General features: G+C 42.2%; 1 pseudogene; it reads right to left on the reverse strand.

Annotated features, from left to right (window-relative positions):
• Positions 1-3512: 3512 nt before the first annotated feature.
• Positions 3513-4113, reverse strand: LOC102485826 (60S ribosomal protein L37 pseudogene; annotated as a pseudogene).
• Positions 4114-11563: the final 7450 nt, after the last annotated feature.

The following is an 11563-nucleotide window of genomic DNA, read 5'->3' on the forward strand; positions in this document are numbered from 1 at the left end:
ATGGTGGTTAAGGCAACTATTAATAGATCCCAGATGGCCAACTGTGCAGTTTTGAGCCCCATCCCCAGCAGCCTGAAAAGCACATCAGGTGCACATGCATGCATGCCCAAAATCCTGAGAGGAGAATGGAGAAGGGACTGTGGTGTAATCATCTCCACTGCAGGGTGCTTTGTCATTTTTCTCTCTCTCCCCATGAGTGCAAACCCCCTACTGCAAACTAAAGATAAAAATAAAAGCAAAAGCAAAAATAGATGGGGCCAGCAAGGTATTGGACTCTCACATGGCCAACCATGGTCTGAGTCCTGGACCTGGCGACTTGATTTCTCAGTCTCTCTCTCTCCTCTCTCTCTTTCATTCCCTTTCTCCTACTTTCTCATCTCTCTGGATTCCTATCATCACTGAGCTAACAGTTCATTTATATTGCTGTTCCTCAAAGGCTGATAAGTACAGTTTCTGGCCTCCTTGCTACCTAGGCTTGAGTTAAAGATTCTACCAGTGGTATGATGGTTAAGACACTGGACTCCCTATGGTTGACCATGGTTCAAATCCTGGACCTGGCAACTTGCTTTTCTCTCTTTCTCTTGTGAGTACATATGCCCTATAGGAAATTAATAGCAATAATGAGTAAAATTTAATTAAAAAAAAAAAAAGACTATCAATGAGAAGCACTTCTATAAGATCAGAAAGAGAGAAAGGATAAAACCAATTTCTACTTCTAGCTCTAAAACCCAGCAGAGGCAGCTAATTGCAGATGTTGGGGACTCCTGCAATTGTTAAAGTAGCCATGGTGGTGATTCTGATAGTTGAGGGTAACTTTGAGCTTCAGAAGCATAGGCAATGACCGCAGGAAAGAGCCAGTTGTCAAGGTATCTCCTCTTAGCTCCGAAGTTCCCCTTCGGTACCTGTTCTATGATAAGAGATTGGACTCAAGCTTTTTCTTTTGGCAGCTAAGCTTTGTTAGCACAAGGTGCTGAAGGGATGGACAGCCAGAGAATGGGGGCACTGTCTTACTCCTGCTGCGCTGTCAGTAGGTTTTAAGGAATACCTTCCCACAGCCTCACGCAAACCAAGCCTTGCACAGGTATACTCAGAGGTATTCCAACTTGCTCTGCATGCTCACCTATCAACCTTGGCTCATCTGCATCCCAAAGTTTGTTTCTTGCTCCCCAGAAAAAGTGGTGTACCACTTCACACTTCTACCAATAGTACATATAGTACATAAAAATTCTAGGTGCTTGACAGCCTCACAAACACTTGGTATGGTTTGTCTTTAGAAATCATTTTAGCCACTCTAACAGGTATATAGTATCTAAATGCACTTTAAATTTGTATAACAATTGAACTGAGATAATTTATATACTGTTAAATTCACCAAGCTAAAGCATACAATTCAATGGTTTTGAATACACACACAGAGTTCTGCAACCACCACCATACTCTACTTTTAGAACATAAACCTCCCCAAAGAAACATCTGTAACTATTAGTGGTCACTCCATCCACCCTCACAAATTCCAAGGAACTTTAATCTAACATACCTGTAAACAGATTTGTCTGTTCTGGACAGTTCACACAAATTGGATCATGTAAAACGTCTTTGGTGACTGACTTTCACTGAGCACAACGTTTATGAGGTTTATCCAAGTTGTAGCTTGTATCAGTACATCAATACTTTGTACTGCTGAGTAACATTCCACTTTAAGGATAAACCACATTAATCCATTCATCAGTTGCTAAGACACTAGGTTTTTCCTACTGTTTGGCTATTACGAATGATGCTGTTACAAACATTCATATACATTCATGTACAAGTTGTGTGAACGTATTATAATCTTAATTCTCTTGGGTATAAACCTAAAAATGGAATTGCTGAGGCACAAGTTATCAGACCACCTTTTTAAATCAGTCACACCGTTTTACATTTTCAACAGCAACAAATAAAGGATTCAATTTTTTCACAATCCTCGCCAACACTAATTATCTGTCCCTGTTGATTACTGTCATCCTAACTGGGTGGGAAGTGGTATCTCACCATGGCTCTGACTTGCACTTACCTAATGATGTTTAGCATTTCCTCATGTGTTTAAAGGGCATGTGCCTATATTCTTGGAAACTGTCTATCCTGGGGCCAGCAGGAAGCATTGTGGTTAGGGTGCTGCATTCCCACATGACTGACCACGGTTCCGGTCCCAATCTGGTGGCTTCATTTCTCACTTTCACTTTCTCTCTCTGGTCAAATTAAAAATAATAATAACAACAAATAAAATTAAATAACTTTTTTTTAAAAGAAAGTGTTGGGACCAGCAGATGGCATAACGGCTACGTTACTGGACTCCCATGTAGTTGACTGGGGTTCAAGTTGGGACCAGCAGTTGGCGTAATGGCTGTCGCTGGATTCCCATGTAGTTGACCACAGACCCAGTGGCTTAAACTCACGCCAGGCACATGTGTGTGCATGCCCAAGATCCCAAAAGGAGAACAGAGGAGAAAGAGATTGCGGCATGGCCATCTCCCCGAGGGGTGATTTCTCACTTTCTGTCTGTCTCTCGTTCTGGTGAGCGCTCATACCCTATTGCAAAACGCTCTCCAAAAAAAAAAAAAAAAAAAAAAAGTGTCTATCCAAATCTTTGGGCCTTTTTTCTTTTAATTGCAAAAGGATGTATATGCATGCACTCATGACAGAGAGAAAGAGCACATGCACATGCACACACACCCCCACAATGGAGCATGGTCACACTGCAAACCTTTTCTTCCATTTCTCCATCTCCTAAGGATCCTGAGTACGCAGGCACACACATGCACTCAAGTGTTTGTCAAGCTACCAGGGCAGGGCTTTGGTCAGCTATGCAGGATCTGGGTCTCTATATACAGAGCTTAACCACTGTACCAGCCCCAGGTCATTTTGTAAACTGTGTTATTTACTTGCTTATTATTGAGTTTTGAGGTTCTTATGCATTCTAAGTCCTTAATTAGATATACATTTTGCAAACGTTTTCTTTTCTTCTTTTTCTTAGTTGCCCTCTCACCAGAGACACAGAGATGGCACCCCTCAATGGGGCATGGTCATGCTACAAGCCCTTCACTTCCATTTCTTCATACTGTCACAATTTGGGGAACACATGTGGGCACGTGTGGGCATACTCACCCAGTGTGTTCTTTCACGCTGCCACGGCTAGAGTATGAACCACTGGCCACGTGGGACTGGGTTATCTTAATCACCAGGCTGGAGGTCGGCCTTTGTAAATGTTTTCTGTTGCCTTTTTTTTTTTCTCTTAATGGTGTCTTTCAAACAGAAGTCATTAATTTTTTTTTTTTTTGAGAGGTTTTTGCTATAGGGTGTGTGCGCTAGCCAGAAAGACAGAAAGCAAGAAATCACTCCCCAGAGGGGATGGCCACGCCACAGTCCCTTCTCCTCCATTCTCCTCTGGGGATCTTAGGCACACACGCACACACGCCCAGCGTGAGTTTAAGCCACCGGGTCTGGGACCTGATCCCGCGGTTTGGGACCTGAACTATGTGGGAGTTCAGTGACATAGTCGTTACGTCAACTGCTGGTCCCAGTTCTGAATTTTGACTCCATCCAATTTATCAATTTTTTCTTTCATGATAATGCTTTGATGTGATATCTAAGAAATCTTGGCATAATCCTAGATCACAAACAATTTCTCCTGTATTTTCTTCTTTAAGTTTCATAGTTTTCATTTAGCCTAAAGTCCTTTGAGTTAATTTTAGTGTGTAGTAAAAGGTATGGCTCAAAGTTCATTTATTTATTGCCTGACTAATCATTGAAATCCTTACGATAAACTGGATGCTGCAACAGCTGCCCTCTTGGGTTTGGGTGTTGTTCCTTTATGGAATCCATGCCTGAATCTGCGGTACACAAAGTTTAGGTGCCTCATTCGACCGTCCCAGTGGTATTGCATCTTTTAGCCTTGGCACTCCAGTTTACTTTCTCTTGCGCTTAGGGTAGCCACATTTGCCACAGGTCGATTTCTAAAGGTGATAGGCCTTAGAACCACAGCGACAGCACAACGTGTGCGTCTTATTGTGATGCTTCCCCAATGACGATGTTCTTTTCGTCATCTCGCTTCTGCGGCTGAGACTTGGAGAGGATTTTTTTTGCTATAGGGCGTGTGCACTCGCCAGAAAGACAGAGAGACAGAAAGGGAGAAATCACCTCCCAGGGGAATGGCCACGCCACAATCCCTTCTCCTCCATTCTCCTCTCAGGATCTTGGGCATGCACGCACATGTGCCCAGTGTGAGTTTAAGCCATCGGGTCTGGGACTCGAACCGCGGTCGACTACATGAGAGTCCAGCGACATAGCCATTACGCTAACTGCTGGTCCCCAAAGTTCATTTTTTGCCTATGGATATTCAATTAGTCCAGCACAATCTGCTGAAAAACTACATTTTCTGGGCCAGCCTCACGGCCTGGTAATTAAGGGAGCTAGGTCCCACATGGCCAACTAAGCAGTTCAAATGGTGGCCCTGGTGGCTTGGAAAACAGGTATGCATACATGCATGCAGTCCAAAATTCCTCTCTCTCTGGCAAGCACACATGCCCTGAATGGTGTGGTAAGTAAGGCACTGGACTCCCACATGACCAACCATGGTTCAAGTCCCATGCTCACTCCAACACTCACTATTGCTCCCATGTTCTCTGACCTCACATTATACTTAGTCTTCTCCCAATTCACTTATTCCAATGCAGCTCTCCAAGCTATTAAACATTCTACACATGTTCCTATCTTAGAGATTTGATATTGACTACACAGGTCCAAAATGTTCAGGATCAGTGTTTCAAATTTTGGAATATTTGTATATAAATGAGGTATTTTGGGAATAGAACGTAAATCTAAACACAAAATTGGTTTATGTCTCATGTACACTTTATACTCACAGCCTGAAGGTATTTTGGTTTTTTTTCCTTTCCCTATTTTTTTTTTTTTCGGCTTAGGCATTAGGCATTTGTTCTCACTGGAAAAATAAAGTGAGAAAGCACCCTGGGGGAGAGGGGAGATGGCCACACAGCAACTTCTTCCCCTCTAATTCTCCTCTCGGATTTTTGGGAATGCACACACACAGATACACACACACACACACACACACACACACACACACACGTGCGCCTAGTGTGTTTTCCAAGATGGTGGGTCCAGGACCCAAATCATGTGGTCGGCCATAACTTGGGATTATGGGATCCAGCTGCCTTCATCACCACACACTGGCTGACCTGGTGTTTTGGGTTTTTTTGAAAGAAAAAAAGAACATACTTACAGGAGGAGAGAGGGGCTAGAGGGGAAGAGATAGGTATATTTGACAGGGTCTCCCCGTGTCACAATTCTGCCCCAGCCTCACCATCATCAGAACTGCAGGTATGCATCCATGCCATTTATATTGGGTTGGGAAGCAATCTGGGACTCTAGTGTGATCCAGCTACCACAAAGTGGTATTCTCCCACTTGTGCCAATGCAGCTGAACTCTAAAGGTAATTTTATACAATATTTTTGTAAAACAGCATTTTTTTTTTTTGGCTATAGGACACATGTTGCTCACCAGACAGAAACATACAAAAAGCAAGAAATCACACACACACACACACACACACACACACACACACAAATACACACCCAAGGAGATGGCCACACCACAATCCCTTCTCCTCCATTCTCCTCTCAGAAATTTGGGCATGCACACCCACTGGGCATGAGTTTCAAGCCACCAGGTCCAAGATTTAAACCACGGTCAACCTTGGGGAAGTCCAGTGCCTTAACCATTATGTCACTGCTGGCTCCTTGTAGCATTTTTTATAAAGTGTACTTACTAATTTATTTATGAGGAGACATGGGAGGGAGACATGGCTGACTTTTTTTTTTTTTTTTTGGCGAGGTTTTTGCTATAGGGTGCATGTACTCGCCAGACAGAAAGGGACAGAGAGACAGAAAGCAAGAAATCACCCCCCAGGGAGGATGGTCATGCCGCAATCCCTTCTCCTCCATTCTCCTCTTAGGATCTTGGGCACGCACGCACACACGCCCGGGCCTGAGTTTTAAGCCACAGGGTCCAGGATGCGAACCATGGTCAACTACATGAGAGTCCAGCAACATAGCCATTACGCTAACTGCTGGTCCCGAGATATGGCTGACTTTTGACAGGGTCTCACTATGTCAGGATCTTCTTGGCCTGGGCCTCCCAGTCAGCGAGGATTACAGGCATGCCACCTGTTTTTCAGTTGGGCCAGCAATCAAACCCAGACCTTCCATATGACCTCAGCCTCTGAGTAGCAGCATCTTAACAGTGTGCACCACCACCACTGAATCTGCCAGTGTCTTAACTGTGTTTCATCACATAAGGTCAAATGTGCCACTCTTCCATTTGGGGTATCATGCTGGCATTCAGAAAGTTTCAGATTTTAGAGCATCTTGGTCTGAGATTTCAGACTAGGGACATACAACCTGTACGCCCTCTACCTGGAATGGTCTATGAACAAGAACAGGTGCGTGGCTGATTCCTTCTATTCTGCTCCTCAGTAAGGCTTGTATTACCAGCACACTTAAAACTACAGGGCCTGGATTTGGACATGCACACAAACACATAGGTGTTTTGTTTTTTTTTTCAAGCTGCCGTGTCTAGGACTTGTACTACGCAGCCATTCATGTGGGATCAAGCCCCCCCTTACCATCACATCACTCTGGCACTCCTCTCCCCACGTACTGTTCACGTAGCACTTGTAACCTTCTTGTGATGCCACATTAATTTATTAGTGCTTATTTTCTGTCTTCTCTTTCTCCCCTACCAAGCTAACTAGAAGGTAACCTCCATGAAAAGAATTTTCTCATCTTTTCCTTGCTAGTCTGACCACATAAAATCATGCCTGCTGGCTCATAACAGGTGACTCAATTAAGTATCTGTCAAATAAAAGTAGGTATACTTGGTCATAGCATACTAAAGCAGTGAAAGTTGATCTGTGGTCAGAAGAATGAAGCAGGTATGTCTAGAAGCAGAGATTAAAAATCATATAGTTCCAGGAGGGTAGATGACTCTGATCCTGACAACTCATTTCTTCCAAATTTATGTTATTTCAAGTTTTTATTATAGTAGATAGAGAACATGATCAATTACAATACATCTCAGCTTCCTACCTTCAAATGAATATGTTCAATCAAGTATAAAAAACAATTGTTTTGGGCCAAAAGGTGGTGTGGTAATTAAGGATGCTAGACTTCCACATTCTCAACCACAGTTAAAGTCCCGGACCCGGCAGCTTGCTTTCTCACTTTGTCTGTCTGTCTGTCTCTCTCTCTCTCTTGTCAAAATAAAATAATTAAAGTTAAATAAGGTAAATCTTTTAAAAAGTTGTTTTGGTATTCCATAGGAAAAAGAGTAAGATTTTGTCTTACATTCTGCTATTATAGGTAGCAATTTAACAGAATGAAGGAAAATCAGCTTTACAATCAGTGGGCTAAAATGTGAGCATTCTAACACAGGCAAAATACTTCATATTACCTTTATGAGGGCTTTATACATCAGTATTCGCTTGCAACATCTATCCCAATACTGCAGTGCTTTTTCTTCAGAAAAACATGTTATCCTTGAGCAAAGAACAGATTTTTTTTTTCTTCTCAAACTGAAAAACCTAGGTATAGTGCAGGATTAGACTTCGAGACCATGAGAGGAAGAGGCTGTAGGTCTGTCTCCTCCAGCTCTAAGTTTAAAGATGTGAAGATGGGTAGCAATTTACATAACATATCGACACTCACACAAACTACACAGAGAAAGAATGACTCACTCATCTCCTTTCCTACATGAATATATAAGCCTGTTGATATTACAAAAATGTAATTTAATACACTAAACATTTTTTAAATAATTATTTTATTTCACTTTATTTATTTTAATTTGACCAGATAGGGATAGAGCTAGAGAGAGAAAAAGTGAGAAAAAAAGCTGCCAGGCCAGGGTCCCCAACAAAGGTCAGCCATGTGGGAATCCTGCACCCTTCAACACCACGCCACCTGCCGGCCCAACAGGCTAAACATTTTTAACATGTTTAAAATCTAGCATATATTTACTGTAAAAGGACAAATAATAGGGACCAGCAGTTAGCGTAATGGCTATGTCGCTGGACTCCCATGTAGTCGACTGCGGTTCGCGATCCAGACCCAGTGGCTTAAAACTCAAGCCAGGCGCGTGTGCGTGTGTGCCCAAGATCCCGAGAGGAGAATAGAGAAGGGATTGCGGCATGACCATCCCCCCTGGGGGGTGATTTCTCGCTTTCTATCTCTCTGTCTGTCTCTGTCTGTCTGGCAAGTGCATAAAAAAAAAAAAAAAAAAAAAAACTCTTCAAAAAAAAAAAAAGGACAAATCATAGAATTCAATTTTGTTGTTTCCTACAAACACAAAACATTCTAAGCAGTATAACCATATAAGGGATCATTAGAGGAAAGTAACATGTTATTTTTTAAAAAGAAGGAAGAGTTACACTGTATTTGCACAGCTGATATTTTAGTAACATTCTTAATCTCTTTGTTCAAAATATTAAAATAGTTGTACTAAAAAGTGGGACCAGCAGGTGGCATAATGGTCAAGGTGCTGGACTCCCACAGGGCCAACCAGGTTTGAAGTCCTAGACCCAGTGGCTTGAAACTCACACAGGGTATGTGTGCATGAGTGCCCAAAATCCCAAGAATGAAGAGATTTCAGGGCGGTTATTATCCCTGGGGAGTGATTTCTCACTTGGCTCAGACGAACACATGCAACCTATGACAAAAACCTTAAAAAGAAAATAAAGTAAACCACAACATTATCAATGTTTTCAACAGCGGGTATTAGGATTAAAACTTTTGGGACCAGCATGTTGCGTGTTGGTTAAGGCTCTGGACACTCCCACGTGGTCGACCATGGTTCGAGTCCCAGATCTGGTGGCTTGCTTTCTCACTTTCTCTCTCTCTGATCAAATTAAAATAAATGAATGAATAAATAAAAATTAAATAATTATTTTTTAAAAAAATTTTCAGATTTACCCATAATTTCCAAATTTTCTACCAAAAAAAACCTTTATTTGCATTTATGCTAAAACCCAAACTACATTTTTAATTCGAGACAATATATAATAATTAATTTAACAAATAGAAAAGTTGTTGCAAGCTTTTGGGTATCTTCATTTATCACTGTACCCTTTCTTTCTACCCGGTGTTATTTCAAGTTAATTTTTTTAAGAGATTTACTTATATTAATTTGATTTATTCATTCAATTCGACCAGAGACACAGAGCGAGAGAAAGGGAAAGTGAGAAAACAAGCCACCAGGTCCAGGACTGAAACCGTGGTCAACCATTTGGGAATGTCTAGAGCCTTAACCACACCACGTGCTTGGCCCCTCAGGTTAATTTTTTTTTTTTTTTTGAGAGGTTTTTGCTATAGGGCATGTGAACTCGTCAGACAGAGAGACAGAAAGCAAGAAATCACCAACGGGGGGGAAGGGGGATGGCCACGCCACAATCCCTTCTCCTCCGCAATCCCTTCTCCGTTCTCCTCTCAGGATCTTGGGCACGCACACACGCGCCTGCTTGAGTTTTAAGCCACCGGGTCCGGGATGCGAACCACGGTCAACTACATGAGAGTCCAGCAACATAGCCATTATGCTAACTGCTGGTCCCCCTCAGGTTAATTTTTTTTAAAGCACAAAAATTTGAAAAGACTTCCGATTTGAAATTTTGCAAAAGTAGGCATGACAAGTATTAAAATTAGTTTCATGGGAAAAACAATTAGTGTAATAGCTATGTCGCTGGACTCCCACGTAGTTGACCACAGTTTGAGTCCCGGACCCGGTGGCTTAAAACTCATGCAGGGCGCATGTGTGTGCGTGCCCAAGATCCCGAGAGGAGAATGGAGGAGAAGGGATTGCGGCATGACCATCCCCCCTGGGGGGCGATTTCTCGCTTTCTTTCTCTATGTCTCTCTCTGTCTGGCGAGTGCACACACCCTATAGCGAAAAACCTCTCCAAAAAATAAAATAATAAAATAAAATTAATTTCATGATTGACAGTTTCATAAACAAATGCAAAGGAAGATTTCATCAAATTATATAAAGGAGTCATCATACAAACGGAGTAACAAATAAATTAGTTCAACCCCAGATACATGGTATATACCTAAAAATGTCTCATTTAAATATGGAGTCTGGGGACCAGCAGATGATGTAATGGTTAGGTTGCTGGACTCACACATAGTCAACCATGGTTTGAGTCCTGGATTCAGTAACTTAAAACTCACATGGGGCACATGTGTGTGTGTGCCCAAAATCCCAAAAGGGTTGGAAAAGGGATTGCGGTGTGGCCATCCCCCCCGGGGGGGGGGGGGGGGAGGTGATTTCTCACTCTGTGTCTGCCTCTGTCTCTCTGGCAAGTACACAAGCCCTATAGCAAAAACCTCTCTCAAAAAAATAAATTAAAAAAGTCTGACAGACATTGATTTTTTAATCTTGCCTCTGCCATTTATGACCTACATGACTCTGGGCAAGTTACTTAATCACACTAACACTCAGTTTCCTCATCTGCAAAATGAGATGTTGCCTATCCAAAAATATTGAGAAAATTAAATGACACGCATATAAAATATGTATTAATATGTAACACAGAACAAGACCTCAGTAAACATTAAACATTAACTGCTTTAATATGGAACAGTGTTCAAGTCAATAAATAAGTATCATTTATACATTACATTACAATTTTGCAATGAAAAAACATGTTTAAGCCCTAAAAGTACAATGAAAATACTGCTTTCATTATCGCATACACGATTCGAGATTCTGCAGTTCCTTAACTGTCATGGACTGTTGTCTTTCCATAAATGTAGGCAAGTACTAAGTCCCCAAGTCAAAACGAATGAAAACTAACTATAATATGCCAGTTTATAACAAGTAATAAATATATGCCTTGGGGCCAGCAGGTGGCATAGTGGTTAAGGTGCTGGAATCCCACATGACCAACAATAGTTCAAGTCCTGAACCCAGAAGCTTGAAACACAGCAGGTGCATGTGTGTAAAAGCCCAAAATTCCAAGAAAACAGAGAAGAGACTGCCGCATGGCTATCCCCTCTGAGGAGTCATTCCTTTTTCTGTCTCTCCAGAGAGCATATGCGACCTATAGCAAAACAGTCTCTTAAAAAAAAAAAAAGAAAGAAAAAGAAAAAGGAAAGTCATGCTGGGTGCCAGTGCATGCATATCCAAAAATCCCAGGAGAACCGGACAAGAAGTGATTGTGGAGGGGCTATCCCCCCAGGGGGTGATTTCTCACTTTTCCTCTCACCATCTCTCTCTTGCTAATGCAAAAGTTTTATGGAAAAACACTTAATTTTTTTTTTTTTTTGAGAGATTTTCATTGTAGGGTGCGTGCGCTCGCCAGGCAGACAGAGACATAGAGACAGAAAGCGAGAAATCACCCCCCAGGGGGGATGGTCACGCCGCAATCCCTTCTCCTCCATTCTCCTCTCGGGATCTTGGGCACGCACGCACACGCGCCCGGCGTGAGTTTTAAGCCACCGGGTCCGGGACACGAAC

Source organism: Tupaia chinensis, unplaced genomic scaffold, assembly GCF_000334495.1.
Source record: "Tupaia chinensis unplaced genomic scaffold, TupChi_1.0 Scaffold000096_1, whole genome shotgun sequence".
Lineage (NCBI taxonomy): Eukaryota > Metazoa > Chordata > Mammalia > Scandentia > Tupaiidae > Tupaia > Tupaia belangeri.